The following is a 15,895-nucleotide window of genomic DNA, read 5'->3' on the forward strand; positions in this document are numbered from 1 at the left end:
GTGGGGAGGTTACAGCTTAACCCTCTGACTTTTTTGCCGTCAGCTGCAATGCCTATCTCTAAGCCTCACACACACACACACACACACACACACACACACACACACCCCCACTGAGGACTAAGACCTTGCACCGGCACTTGGAAATTCAGTTTGCAATTTAGTGCCTATCCCGAAGTGACCTGTTACAAGCGGTCACATAACAGATCAAGTGAACATAACCTGCTCAGATATTTGTCCCAGACTAACATTCTAATCTCATAAGAAAGACCAAATATGATTTGGAGTGTGGTCAAAGCTTTTGGCAACATTCCTTCGCTTAATGAGTGAGGGTATTAGGTGTAAAGTGTAGGGTTATCTCTAAATAAGATTTTTAAATGTGATCATGGCTTTTGTTGCTATATCATACATTTACCCTTTTAAAAGATAAGCTGATATTCTTCTTTTTTTTTTTTTTTTATTGTCAACAAATCCCATGAAAAGATTAAAGTCAGATAAAGTATCTTCCTCTTTGCCATAGACCTATTATTATTCAGAATCTGACCAACTGCTGCACTGAATGACATGGTCCTTACTGCAGTTTATTTTGAGCTGATCCCGCATACACCGTCCTGCTGCAGTAAATACACACTAACGCACAAAATGTGTATTAATCTTTGGTTGAAAATAGTCCACAGAACTATTTACTCCTGAGCTGTTTACTCCTGTTTGAGTAGCATTTGCTAAAAAATTCCAATGCCTTTTTTTCCCCAGGTTTTTCACTTTGGACAAAAGGGCATGGGTGCCACTGACAGCACAGGGACACGGTAACATTTAGTTAGTTTCAGTCTTTTCATGAGATTTGTAGACATTAAGGAGCTATTTGGAAGTTTTGCTATTGGTACATAGCCGTTAGCATTAACAGTTGTTTACTTACCAGTCTAGAAGAAAAGTTCAGCAACTTTCTTCTTCTACTCACCAAGACCCAGTCTCAAGTGTAGGAAAGTAACCATTCTGTTTTGCTTCTGTTTCTATCAGTTATTTTCTTTTACCGTGGTTAGCATGCTAATCAGCTAGCCCCAGTGCAGCCTGCCCTCCTCATCACTTTCTGATAACAAGTCACTGAGCCTCCAGGCTGCCCTGAAGAAGTAGTGCTGTTCAGACGATGTATTGTAACCTCTTGTATTGTAAACGCAATGATGGCTGAAGCGCTTGGCAAGGCTAGTAAGTAAACAGATGTTAAGGCTAATTTTGGCGATGTAGTGATAGCAAAACTTACAAATAGCCCCTTTAAGAAAAGTACAGAATGATGTCATCCATATCCTGCAAGAGTTGCTGTGCTGGTTGTCATGGCACGAAATAAATAATATTTCTCTTATCATAATGTATCAAAGAAGGGCTCAATTAAGGCTTTTTTTTTTTTTTTTTTACTTTTGATCTGTGCAACCTCATTAAAAAGTATTATGTAATAATTTATATATAAATAAATGATGTGCCGTATATTAAACATGACTGCACTTGGACCTGCTATGTGATTGTGATGCTATTTTTGTTGATGTAAAGACCCTCGTTGTTCCGCTGCCACTGCCACTGCCACCCATCTGTCATGGGTGGGAGAAAAACAAATCTTGAGAGGACTTGGTTAAAAATGTTAAATACATAAATATTTGTAAAAATCCCCCCTCCTCTACTCTCAGCAGAGGACAGTTGGCAGCTGCACTCTGGTTGCTGTTGGGTATAAAGAACTGTTTGTTTTATCTGTTCCACACCCGATCGTGTGCCTATGATGTCCTCAAAAGGCAACCCTTGTGCTGTTTTATTTTTAGAGTTACACAGGATTTTGACATTTCACTCGTTTGCCTCATCCTGTGTCGCATGGCGAAATCTTTCCACCATAAAACAACAAAGAAAATCCCAAAGGTTGCTCAACAGACTTCTTTGTTTCTCACAGTTTCGGGGTGGATGTGCGCGTGTGTTGTAACTGCTGAGTGCAGGATGTGCAAATAACATCTACCACAAATGGGAGCTAAATGATAAAGTGTCATAAATAAAACTCTGTTAGCATCTGTATCCTGAAACCCGATGCTGAATGGGAGCATTTATGCTTGGTGTGTATGTAAATTTCCAACCTGAGGGGAAATGTGTGTGAAGAGGCTGCATGGGTCAAGCTAATAAAAATAGGAGAAATAGACTGAATACAGTTTGTTCTATCTCTGCTTTCTGAGTGCACAAAGGACAGTTCCAGTGAGAGACTTCATAAGCCGCAAATTCAGTATAGTGCTGATCCCACAGACTCAGGCAAGGCAAGACCCCATTTTCCTCTCACTTGACTCGACTTAATTAACCAGAATGAGTCAGAAGCAACATTCAGGATTTAAGATTTATCCTTATGGGATTGAGGATCTCTCTCTCTCTCTCTCCCTCTTTCCTGCTCTCTCTCTCTCTATCTCGATGTTTATGGCTGACTTCGGTGCTAACTTCCTACTCATTACTTTAATGATGGTGCTACTGTGAGCTTATGCTCACGAGTGCAGTTTGCTTTTTAACACTGTAGTTTGGGAATAGCAAGAAACGCGCGCACACACACAAACTCGTGCATACGGCGACAGAGAATCAAATGAAATCAAAATCCCACAGATGCATTATGTATGTGTGTTGTAGCACAAACAACTAGCAGCCTTGTCGAAAAAAAACTTCAGAGATCCCAGAATTTTTCACAGCATGTATCAGTGTGAAAGTTGCATGATACCCACACGTTTACTGACAATAAAAGAGTTAATGACAGAAGGAGAAGTAAATGGGAATCCGGGTAAAAAGCGACAAACACATTTTTTTTTTTCTCCTCTGAAGTATCAGCCTAACTCTCTACATAACTGTAATACAGAGAAAGAGTCTGACAGACAGATATATCCAACCCCAGCTCTCTGCTTTTGCTTTAGATGCATTATTCATCTGTGTGCCAATTTGGAGGAACCCTCCCAATCCCCCTGCTAGCACCGAAAACAGGAGAAGCGAGCGAGAGAGAGAGAGAGAGAGAGAGAGAGACAGGCAGACTAGAGAAAAAGAAGTCACAGCAAGAACGTCAGAAAAAGAGAAAGACAGAAAAAGAGAGAAGAGAGAGGAAAACACCAGAACAAAAGAGTGAGTGAGACAGACGCAGAAAAGCGGGAGCGGCTCAATCTCTCCGCTGCAATGTAGTGAAACATCCAAACAGGATTTCAAATGAGCCAGGGACACTTCTCCCTACATGTTTTGATATTCTCTGCACTGCCTGACTTGTCTGCGCAGAGCAGATTAATGACGATTTCCACGCTAAAGACTCTTAACCCTGTTGAAAACACAGAGGGAGCAAAGACCTCGGGCCTGAGGCTCACTTCGTTTAGCCTGAAACCGAACTGCACACTGTTGCTAAATCTCAGTCACACGCGCTGCAGTATAAATGCCAGTGCAAGCTCACTGTCAAACAGAAGCGAACATTCTCATAAGTCCCCAATGATCTCCGGGAACTGCCGATTTTGATCACAGCGCGCTCTACCATCATCGCTTACTATCTCAGGTGTCTTGATAATGTCAGGCTCATCCCAGCATCCCTCCCCGTCAAGCACGTCCACACTGGCAGCTGTTGAAGCTGCCCATCCTGGGACAGCCTGCCCCAGATTTAACCCCACACATTCAGCCTCTGTCTCACCCTCGCCCTCTGCCCAGGTTTGTTTCCTATTATGGCGGCAGGCTGTCACACGTCCAGACCAGATCTCTTTAACATCACAGCCTAGCAGGAGATAAAGTGGTCACTCAAAGCAGCACCTCTTCACTATGATGGATGTGTGTGTGTTTGTGTGTGTGTGTGTGTGTGTGTGTGTGTGAGGGGAAGGGGGAGGGGGAGTGGTAAGTGTGTGGGCTGGATCAGTAGGATTGCTGTTTAATCTGCCGCTGTCTCCCCATAACGGAGCTCGGAGCTTTTAGACCTAACAGCTGGTTGCGTCTACCCACAAGCCCAAGTTACTGCACTGTACATAGAGGACTAACAGGGCACCTTTAGCCTTGGACACCCACTAACCTCACTTAACACTAATACTGTACAACCATATCTGTCTGTATCATCTCTGACATGTGATGCCGGGTTCATTATTTCACGCAGGCTTGCTCCTGTGCGATCATTTCTACTGTAGTGTTATGAAATAGCATTAATGACTGATGCTGCTGTGAAGGGCGTTGGCTCGCGCTCCTCTGCTGAAGGATCTGTCAAACTGTGGAGCTGCTCTGAGGATTCGCCTGTCAGATTTGGCCTTATTTGTCAGTTTGCTGTGATTCTGCTCCCTCAGCTTTGTTGTGTCACCATTCAGACGGCTTCGGAGGGCTCCTGGGAGTCACCCACACGGAGAGTGTATGCACCAGACCTCCTAGCTGATTTACATCAGGTCAGTCTTTACTGAGAATGTTAAAGCTCTACCAATACCACTAATTATGAGGATTTAAACAGCTATGATAATCTCCAAAGGTGCCGTCATCACAGTCAGACAGGGCTGTAAAAGTAGGTCTCACTCTGGCAATTTGCTTTAATGTATTTAATATTAAAGATGTGATACACTTTTGCAGTGAAATTGTCAGAAAATGTTTCATTTTACAGCTTAATACACTGAACCATTACACAAACAGAGTGCCTGCACCGATACCCCGTGCAATCACATTTTATGCAAATGAAGACGAGCAGGATATTAGAAACACCTTCAAACAGCTTCAGTAATACAACATCCTCACTAACTATGGCCACAGAAATTATAACAGCGTTGAATCAACACTACTTTAACACAGTGTCGAAAAACACATTAGGAGCTTCACCAAGGTAGGATTTATTGCAGGCCTGTTGCGTTGGATTGTACAGCTGTACCTCATAAACTAACTCAATATATATATGAGACGCACCCTCTGAGCTCCAGGCTGCGTGTTTTGTAATCAAAAACCAATATATTTCTTTTGCTCATGACAGACTCAAAAGCAGCCCAGAGTCACACGCTCCCTCAAATCATTTAGGGCAGCCTACAGGGCTCACAATCACAACTCAACTCAACTCAATGAAAAAAAAAAAAAGATGTGACAGGTAAACAGGGGGACTCAGTTTGTGACCCCTTATTTTTAATTCTTGGATTTTTCTGTTACTTGTGGTACTTTTGAATCATGGCTTTGTTAAGTTTTCAGGTTAGATTCGTAAATGTAACAAACTCAGTGCGACGTCTGATGACTTCCCATATAAAATGTTCAAGAAACACAAAACTCAGACAAGTATGAATGCAAACAGAAACACACACATACACGTGTAGACCCACATGGCAGCGGCAGCTCCCAGGTCTCGGGTGGCGAGTGATGTTTTCACACTTGTGTGGGGAGATTGCTATTTCTGCGCGGAGCCAGATAACTCAATTATTCATCACGGATGCTGGTGCACTCACTTTACCTCGGTAAGGAAGGGGGAGGGTGTGTCTTGCTCAGAGTGCGTCTTCCACGTGCGCATGTGTCTTCTATGTGTGCGTCTGAGCGCGCTCACGTGCGTGTGCGGGAAGACCTCCAACAGAAGATGAACTGCTGACATGCCACACCACACAGCAGGAGAGGAAAGAGGCAAGAGAAGAAAAGGAAAAGGAGCTGTCATAAACATGGCAATCAAAGAGATAGGAAGCGGGAGGTGGGGATCAAAGAGCAGAAGGAGAAGAGGGAAGGAATTAGTTCCCTTATCTTCTCTCTAAGCCAACTGTGCACCTTCCGATCCTCTCTCCCCCAATAAACGGTTACAGAGAAAAAAAAACTTTTTGAATTACCAGCAAAACTGAAACTCAGCTACCCTCGCGTTCAACCTCTCTGCATGGGAGGGTATTTTAAGCAGTCATGCTCATGTGGTCTGAAACTAAAACACATTATTGTGAGTCTGTTGTTCATCACAATGTACTTGTTATTTCCCTTTTTCATTACTTTTCTTCCGGTCTTTGTTTGAACAAAAAGTGCAGAAGACAAGACATAAAGGACAGCAGACATAAGAGGCGTTATATATGAATAAGGTGGTGACTTGGATGGATTCAAACCAGCACCGTCGTGGGTGTATTGGACGGTTCATGTTAAGGATATGGGTAGAAGCCCACTTAACCACAGACCTTTACACAGTAGATTATACAGGCCATGACTCAGTGTGCGCTGCCGTGAGTCCACAAACAGCTGCTGAGTGCTGCCCCTAGAGCATATTTATCACCCCTGACACCATATGGAGTCCTAGGAAGTCCTGAACAAACACACTGCACACACATAGCCTGCAGACACAGACATTATGTACACATGTGCACACGTACATGTAAACAAATACTAATCCTCAACACAAATGATTAGCTATAATGGAAAATGAAACCTAACGCACACATAAAAACACACAATTGCACAACACAGAGATCAAACACATTCAAACATTTTCTTACATCTGCACATTTTGCACATTTGTCGCGTTTCCTGGCGTCAATCTTTGACTTAAAAGAAGTGCAAACATGCGCATAACTCTTTGTCAGTGGCAGCCTGCCTGTCTCTGTGTGTGCCGCTGCTGCCCTTATTTCCCCGAGGACGACTCCAGAGAGCCAATTGGAGCAGTTACACATGTCGACACTTCCATGCAACCATTTACCACACCACACCCGCCCAGTGGCTCTTTTCATCAGCTTTACAGTCGGCAACTCTCCCACACACACACACACACACACACATACACAGGCAGTATGCACATGCAGTAAATTCACAGAAACACAAAGCTGAGTGCGCACAGACAAACTTAGCTGTCTCATTTTGACAGATCACACACACACACACACACACACACACACACACACTTCCCTTCACTTTAATCTTTAGGGCAGGCAGACTCTATGAGTGATTTATTTTAAACCATTCCCGGGGGGGTTTTCACGGGATTGAGCCAGTACTCAATCTGATCATAGCATTCGCTTTCTATGTCAGCAATTTATGAATCCACCCCCTTAGCCTGAGTTTCCCTGGGTGTGCATGTGTGTTTTCAAGCAAGCTAATGAGGGATAGACAGAGAGGTAGGAAGAGGAGATGTGGAGAAGGGAGTGTGTGTGTGTGTGTGTGTGGGGGGGGGGGGGGGGGGGGGGGGGGGCACAGGAAGAGCGAACAGGGACTGTGTATACTGTAAGTTAGCATACTGTCTGTAGCAGACGCCCCCATGGTTTTGGGTGAGTCACTCTCTGCACTTGCAAGCTTGCATCAAATCTTACATGCCTCAATATGCAACCCTGAAGAAAGCACAACATGAACCTCAAACGCTCTGTAAGTGCTAAGCTCCGACACAACAAAGCCAAAGCGCGGCACACCCCTCGACCATCATGCTACCATCTCCCATTCACTGCCCAGCACTAAAGCACCATCCAGATGACTGTGTCTAATGTTCACTGGATATTCCATTTCCATTTGAAAGGTTCTTGGTACCCATTGAGAAGTGTTATCGTGGCCGCGCAGACAGAGAGAGGCTGCCCTGCTCCTCCCAGCCTCAGACGGAAAAGCCATCGATTTGATTCAGTCTTAAAAGCCAGGTCAGCTTCAACAATGTCGGCTTATGGAAAAACCATTACCCCAGGTGGATTCTGAAATGTTAACCTACATGCATGTTTGCCATCACTCTCCCTCTCCCTCTCTTTGACTATTCTACACAGCACCACAGATGGAGAGGAGACAGGAGAGAGAGCTCTGTGGGTTGCTTCTCAATGGAGTATACAGGCTCCTCTCTAGGTGAGTCATGCTGCCTTTCTTTTCACTTCTTGTCCAAGGCCACCTACCTTACACCTCCACTCGAGCAAAGCTGCTGCCAAGTTACTACTCCTGCTCATCCATTACACTACTCACAGCCTCTGACACTGTAGAAAAGTCACAGATGACTAATAAGATCCAGCTGAAATGCCTGCTGCTACACAGAAAATGATATGTGATGTTACGAGCTGAAACCCATCACTTTCATGAATATCCTTGATCCTTGAGTATCCTTAGTTTATATCATTAACCTGGCATGTTCAATGTGAGGAACAGCAATTTCCGCGGTTGGATTTGCCGCCTAAAGTGTGTGATACTATTCAGTCTCACTGCTCTCCTCGCTATAGCTCACTACTGTATATCAAGATAGACGTAGCCTCTGTGGCGCCACCCACAGGTTTCTGAAGAACAGTTTTGAAGCGCAGAGCGAGCTGCTCCACCGTCGCCATCTTGGCAGTGCCTGACTCCACCAAACCTGCGGCTAATCCAAAAATGGGCAAAGAGGTGGGGCCTGTGTGGAGCTGAGACTTCGGTGCATGCCCCCCCCCCCTTCCAAAGTTGCCAGGAAGGGGGAATTAGCTCTACAGAACAACACTGTTTCTTTGTACCAGGCTGTAAACATGTTTAACATGGGCATCTATGGGGATCGACTCGCTTTTGGAGCCTGCCTCAAGTGGCCATTCGAGGAACTGCAGGTCCTGGCACTTCTGTGTTGGCTTCATTTTTCAGAGCCACCAAGGAGGGAAAGATTTTTTTTGTAAGTTAATTCATTCGACAGCGAAGCCTGAATAACTGGTGAAGCTTTAAGTGCTGTCAATGGTTTATTGAACTAAATAACAGGCTTCAATACAATCCTCTGCACCAGAGATTAAAAAAAACAACAAAGAAATCAAGAATCCACAGTGGAACTAAATAAGATTCTAAATAATTCTGCCTCAGGCTAATACCAACATCTAGCTGTTCAAGTGAATGGACTTGCATTAAACTCATGTAGGGGTGCGACTACCAATTATTTTTACTATCAATTTATCTTCCTTTTATTTTCTTGATTAATCATTTTGTGTAAAAAAAAAAAAAAAAAAAAAAAAAAAAAGTTATATAATATAATTTGCCACAGCCCAAACTGACATCTCCCGTTGTCAGAATTGATGTGATGGGAATGAACTGCGTTAGAACTTTTATCACAGTTTTTTAAATTACTAAGATGATTATCTAACTAATTGATTAATTGACTGATAATTACAGTCCTTACATTATTAGCTATTGGGCATTATCTGATAACAAATAAAGTTGCATGAGATCACTTAATAGGAGTTTCAGTCCTTCATTAAAGTCATAATAAGTACATAGTGCTTGGATATGGTTAGTTGTGCTAAGCATGTGATTACAATGGTAATGTGAATTTTCTCAGCAGTGCTTTGATACGAATAAGGAAAACAGAGAAGGTGCAAGAATTACATCACATTAATATTTCATAGGCTTTGTTGCTCAGTATGGAAGAAGCAAACGATATCAGTAGTGATTTCACTTGGTGTTTGACCTGCTGCCCTTGCACATTTGATGCCAGTGAGATGTATGAGTGTGACAGCGTGAATCAGGTTAATATAGTGCAGGGGTTCTGCTAATTGGGTTAGTGCACAGTTTGGTTAATGGGGTTAGCAGAGATTCCATGACAGCGACCATGCTGACAGACCCAGCTTGCTATCGATCAGATGGGTGAATGAAAGGGGCAAACACAGCAGGTGCTTTCATTAAACAAGTGCAAGCACACGCAAACACAACGAACAACACACACACACACACGTATCATATTACACTTGGGACTTCACATCAATTCTGACAGCGGGAGGGTAGAGGTGCATAGATCCCATCAGATATAATACAAAATATAATAGAACATAATAAAATATTATACAAAAGTGCTGAAAGTAATGGTGGGTATTTGCAAAAATGGTAGCAAATGGCTGTATAAATATGGATTTGTGTGTGTGTGTGTTTGCATGAAAGAGAGAGAAAGTGTGTGAGAGAGAAAAAGACAGAGACCGCTTGGGACCTCAGCTCTCTTTCATGTGGAGGTGAATACATAAATAATAAAATTAAATCATCAAAAACAGCCCAAAATAGCCCCAGCCCTTCTCTCAATAAGACACTCACACACAAAGTATCATACGTTCCACATTCTTCAAAGTTATATTAGTTGGTAACTCTTCAAATTTAATAATCTATGTATTAAAATGTCAAATGATGACAAAAATATCTCTTTTTTTTAACGCAAGAATCCAAATGTGCTGGGTACAGAGATAACAGTCCTTCTGATTAAAAATGTCATTTTACAATAAAAAGTAAAAGAATAACTGTCAGCAATATGGTTGTGTATCTTCAGGCTTTGATGCGCTGCCTGCCTCCAAAGCTATCCATTATCTGATGGGAGCTAGGTGCAATCTGCAAGGTGTCGGGGGGGGAGCAAAGTACTAAATAAAGATATTTTCAAGGTTTTCAGGCACCAAGAAATCTCAACCCTAGTTGTGGCAGTTCACTTCCTCGCTTAACACAATCTGCTGCCTCCTAAAATAGCTCAGTGTTTCTCTGAAGCCAGGCTCTTGACATAACACCAAGATAGACAGATAGGGGTGCGTGCAGCAAAAAAAAAAAAAAAAATTGACTGTCAATGCAGAAACCACAACATCCACGCTGCGACAAGCGCGCGCACACACACACACACACACACACACACACACACACACACACACACACACACACACACACCCACCCAGTGCGAGATCTGGAGATTCACTTTGTGTGATCCTGCTACGTACTGTGTGATAGATACACACGTAGATTTGGCTGCTTAGGTTTCGACATGGGGGATCACACACCTGCGACAGTGTGCTCAACATCTGTGCTCAACAGGTGACAAAAGTTTACACCCTTTATTTCACTTTGGAGAACCTGAGCAGTATAACTGACCTCACAGAGGGAATGTCAAGACAGTGTGTCTGATGCCAGTCCTCTTCTGAAGGCACCTAATTTGAAAGTTGCTGAATTCCAAAAAAATAAAATAAAAAAGATAATCTAAATGGATTAGGCCTCTCTTGCTTATAAGAACCATTCTTTAAAGCCAAAGGAAGCCTCTGGAGTAAAGTTCAGCTGATGTGATCTCTCTTTCCTCAAGCCACCTTTATTAAAGCAGCACCACTAAAAGCCTGAGGATTCTCTTACTGAACCAATCAATATGGGATCTGCTTTGCCACGGTCCCAAGAGCCTTCGACTCCACCCTTCATTCTTCCTTTAGCTTCCACTGTCCCTACAGTCTCACTCATTCATGGTAGGGGCCGGGGTGAGGTGGATGCCCCTGAGTACTTGTGCGTGTGCGCATTTGTGTGATCCTGCACGCCCGAAGAAAGATCTGATAGCGAATGCAGCTATCTCAACCCTCGGGAGGCGAAACAGGTGAAAACGGTCCTCTGAGGCAGAGCTGCGGAGCAGGCCGCCTGTTAATGAATAAATAAACATGGCAGTCAGCATGAATGCCCCACTGTCCTCGCCTCCCTTTGAGTGCAGAGGCTGATCGTCCATCGCCGACACCTGTGTGACTGTCAGGGGAATCGATAAACAGCCACTGTTGCAAAGGTGAACTCGCCCAGCAGCAGCACGCCGTGGTTACACTGGCTGCCTGCGCCTCGAACAGGAAGAGACATTTACGATGGAGTGACACAGCTCATATTTCTGTTGATACCATAACTGTGCTGCCAGTTAGAGCTAAACATACACACAAATGCACACTGTCTGCATACATATGCAAATACAAACAGATGGTTTAGGAAGGTGAACAAACATATATACTTGCACAAACATAGTCAAACACACTCATACACTAAATCCTGTGATGTATCATGTACCTCAACTACTCTGCTGAGTGCTCACATAAGACTGATTTGATAAGCAAGTCATCACCATACAAAAACACAAAATACACTGATTGGGAATGAGCTGTGTTTGAACTTTTATCACAGTTTTATCACAGTTTCAGCATTTCGGCAGTAAGTAAGTAAGCTTTTTTTTTGTTTCTTTTTGTATTATTTCTTGCTGAGATATTCATTCACAGGTTTTCCTATTATAATTTAACTGCGGCACATGATGATTATCTCCATCTGATGATGCAACAGGCATCACTGACTGCAGCTGCGTTTGCTAGTCGACTGCGGCAGTTTTACTTGCACTTTGAGTATTAGCTGCTGGTTTGTTCTGTTGTATCTTGATGGAATCTGATATATCCTGGGTAGTGTTTTGAAGAAACACACCTGTTGCCACCGAGCTGAGCCCAAACCAGAGCACGAGACGTCGTTATGTAACCCCTCCCTTAAAGCAACAGCGGGCAGGATTTTGAGAATGTCGCTCTAAAAGCACAAAACACAAAGCAGAAGTGTGATAAAGAAGAGCATCCCGTCCCCGCTAATGAGACCCAGATGATTCGCTCTGTTTGTGCAGATTAAACTGTTGGTATAAACACTTCTCCACCCATTAGAAGTGACAAACTCAGGCTCAGACAAAACAAAACTGCCTTCGCTCCTTTCAGCATGGGTACAGAGCACCCAGCTGTAACTGCAGCTGTATGCCTGTGTCACAGAGGTCACAGTACGGTGGACTCACAGTGCTGGAAATGGTCATGGTAGGTTTAACAAATTTGATTGATTTAACATTACTTTAAACTGCGGTGTTGTACACTCACAAATATCTCCATGTGTTATTAGACTTTTTTTTTTTTTTGGACATGGGATCCATGCTGGGTATTTTGGTTGCCTCAGCTTCACCAGATTCGCTGCAGCTCCCCTTTGTGCTTTTAAACCTGAGTGGCACCTAGATTTGCATTGAAGCTAAAAGGAAAGAGGCACAGGTGGCGGCGACCATGACAAATTATAAAAGAGAAGCCATGCACGATTGCATATTTTAAAGATACACCCGAGATAATGTATATATACTGCTACCCCTGTAAGGATGCAATAGGATTGCTACCATTGTTGCATGGCGTGGCTCAGGTTAAACACTTTGAAAAACATAAACAGATCCATGAATGGCATAGAATCTCTCTTTTATTCTCTAATTTGACTGTCAGTCAAAAAGAAAATTAATCTAGGAATAAATAACAGTTCCTACCCCAGTTGTGCTCACGCTGGTGCCACACGTCGAAATTAAAGCCTTGTTTACTGTACACGTCGCCGTTTCACTGGTGCGACTCCAATGTAAAATATTGCCAAATTGCCAACATTTTGCTAACAGCTAACGTTACAATATTTACCACAAAATCAACTCTTCTTCAGCTGAAGTTTAAAGAAAAAATTTCTGGTGACATCTAAAACTGTGGTTTTCACTTATTGAAAACAGTTGCTGAAACAAAGTTCCAAGTTAACAAAGCACCAAAATCTGGCACGAGCTTCAGTAGAGGAGAACGCTTTCTCTCCATTCACATGGCCGGCTGCTAAATGGGAGAGAAGGATGGAGCACATTGTCTCCATGCAATAATGGAGCTGCAATGTTCAGAACAAACATATTATTTCACATTCTTGTAGTATGATCATATCGCATTAGATATAATGGGGAGTTAACAGCATATCTATGTAAATCACAGATTTTTCTTCACTGCTTTATCTATTGTGTTTACTTGTGTATGTAGTCGTGTTCAGGGGCATTATGCTGTAATGCTGCTGAGACATGAATCAATACTTATGAATTACAGTGCTCCTACTCTAATGGCAAGCTACTGCAATGCTGCGCCTAGCCTGAAATGTATTTAGTGCATACTGAGATGATGGACACTAAACTACCATTAATGAGGAGGATTCTGTGTAACTGTATTTTAAATGCACGGATTGAGAAGTCCTTCTTCTTTTTATATTTGTAAAAGTAACTGAGGGTGTCACCAATTTGATACACCATCACTTTCTTGATCTCTAGTTGCTATGGTGATCTGTTTTGTTTAAATGTGGAATTATATGTACTCACTGAATTACACAGGAGTATGAAAGACAACAATTTTTAAACAACTCCTTCCATTCATTTATTCCACTTCTCTCCGCTTGTCACACCTTATTGACTCATTCTCACCCTCTTTCTTTCTTTCTTTCTTTCTTTCTTTCTTTTTAGTCTCAGCAATGCTTCTTATTGCCCTGTACACAGCATTAATAATTGAGAGCATTTTATGCAGACAGTGAGTTTTGGTGCCCTGAGCCCTTTGGTCATGGATCCATGGCACTAATGCTGGGTGGCAGGCCAGTTTGAGGCCCCACACTCCAAGTCCAGGCTAGGGCACATCTGTCTGGCTGACTGGCCAATCTACGGCCCCCCGATCCCTGAGCTGCTCTGCACACAGCTGACACGCGCATGTGCGCATACACGTTTCCAAGATTCACGGACCATTTAGTGCGTGATGTGTGAAGCTCACAGCAGACTTACACACCTAATACAGACAAGCAAAGGCCACAGACATTGACTGACATTTTCAAAACCCCCTCAATAACCATGAACCACTGTGCTCTCTGTCCTCTCTTATAAACACTGTAATTCTCACACAGACACCACCAGACACTCTCTCTATATAATGTATATAAGATAGAATAAATGGTAGTTGGTCTATTTATAAGAAAGGATAATAGTGTGTGTGTGTGTGTGTGTGTGTGTGAGATAGAAAATGTGTCTGATAGACGTTAAAGTGTATAGAGACAACGGTAATGTGTGCGATAGATTAGAACGGTGCGTGTGACTATGATAGCCCACGAGGGGAGTGAACGACTGTGGGTGAAAAAGAATGACTGTGCATGTGAAGGGAAATATTGCTGAAGGGAGGGTTTATTTGAAAAGGAAGGTAGTTTCATTGAACAGGAAGGCAGTTCAAATTTTCAGTTTCTGATTGGCTTACAGCCTTCTCAAAAACAAAGGCTGCACATACACAGTGGAATTACTAGAGATGTTTTGGCTTCGATTGGAATTTAAATGACGTTATAGAGCATTTAAGGACAACTTCAAACTCATCAAGTTCCATCACAACAACCTCACCATCACTGTGATTTGTCTGATTATTTACCTTCTCCTCTCCATGGTTTTTCAAAGCTGGAAGGCAACCATGAATTAAAAGTTCACTACTATTTACACTTCAATCAAACTATCACAGACAGCCATTCTAAGTAACGCATACTGTAATTTTCTCTTAGATGCAGTCTACTATCATTCTGTTTTACACACACTACTATACTCACTCACGCACACGCACACACACACGCACACACACACACACACACACACACACACACACACACACACACACACACACACACACAGCAAGCTATAATTTCCCCTTGCATTTCAATCTGCTTTATTTAGGCAAATACTATATTGTGCAGTCCCCATCCAGGATCCGTACATTTGGTAGCTAGCAACGTACGCATCGACAATGTGTGCACGGAGTGACCCTGCAGACTCGGACTGACCTCAACACATACCAGAGGCTTGAGTGCTTTCTATTGTATTCCTCCACTTATGAGCTAGAGTCATGATTTGCATCTGTTCACTTCTACTTCTACATTTTCCACTGATTCTGTATCCAGTCACACCGCCTCTGGATCTCGCTTCACTTTCAGGCTGAACATGTTTAGAGTGGAGTATGACATTGAGAGAATAGTTGTGTGTCTAAGAGAGAATAGCTCTGTGTGTAAAGGACGACTTGATGGAGTGTATAAGAGAATATATAGCATGTTTACAATCCTCCGTGCAACATCTCTGCAATAAATTCTGCCTTCACGAAGATTGCAACGTTGAGTTTTTGTTGCCATTGACACAACACACACACACAGACACACAATATGGGAAACACCTCTCTGTCCATCCCTAACTAGGACCTCAATGCTAGAACACATCATTTAATTAACAGATCTATGACAGAGTCAACAAAAACTGAACATTACATCATCGGAGCCGACTCTATGACAGAATAGCCGTATCAGATTGCATTAGATTGTACATGTGCACCTAATAAAGTGGCCACTGAGTGTATGTGCGTTGTATGTGAGCACAGGAAATCATGGTTGTGGATAAAAGGTATTCTATTATGTATGGAAAAGTACCGTGATGCTG

The 15,895-nt window shown here is 42.8% G+C and overlaps 1 protein-coding gene across 3 annotated transcripts in view; it reads right to left on the reverse strand.

Moving 5' to 3' along the window:
• LOC139620695 (uncharacterized) overlaps window positions 1–15,895 on the reverse strand; it is a 38,248-nt gene that overhangs the window by 20,157 nt on the left and 2,196 nt on the right. Inside the window, exon 1 of one of the 3 annotated variants that reach the window (XM_071476486.1) lies at window positions 914–1,542. The exons of the other annotated variants lie outside the window; for them this stretch is intronic. The gene's annotated coding sequence lies outside the window, so the exon portion shown is untranslated. Of the gene's footprint in view, window positions 1–913; window positions 1,543–15,895 lie in introns of those variants that run through there. 3 annotated transcript variants of the gene reach the window in all.

This window comes from Trachinotus anak, unplaced genomic scaffold (assembly GCF_046630095.1).
Source record: "Trachinotus anak isolate AG129_WGS33_773 ecotype Australia unplaced genomic scaffold, CSIRO_AGI_Tana_v1 ptg000004l, whole genome shotgun sequence".
Classification (NCBI taxonomy): Eukaryota; Metazoa; Chordata; class Actinopteri; order Carangiformes; family Carangidae; genus Trachinotus; species Trachinotus anak.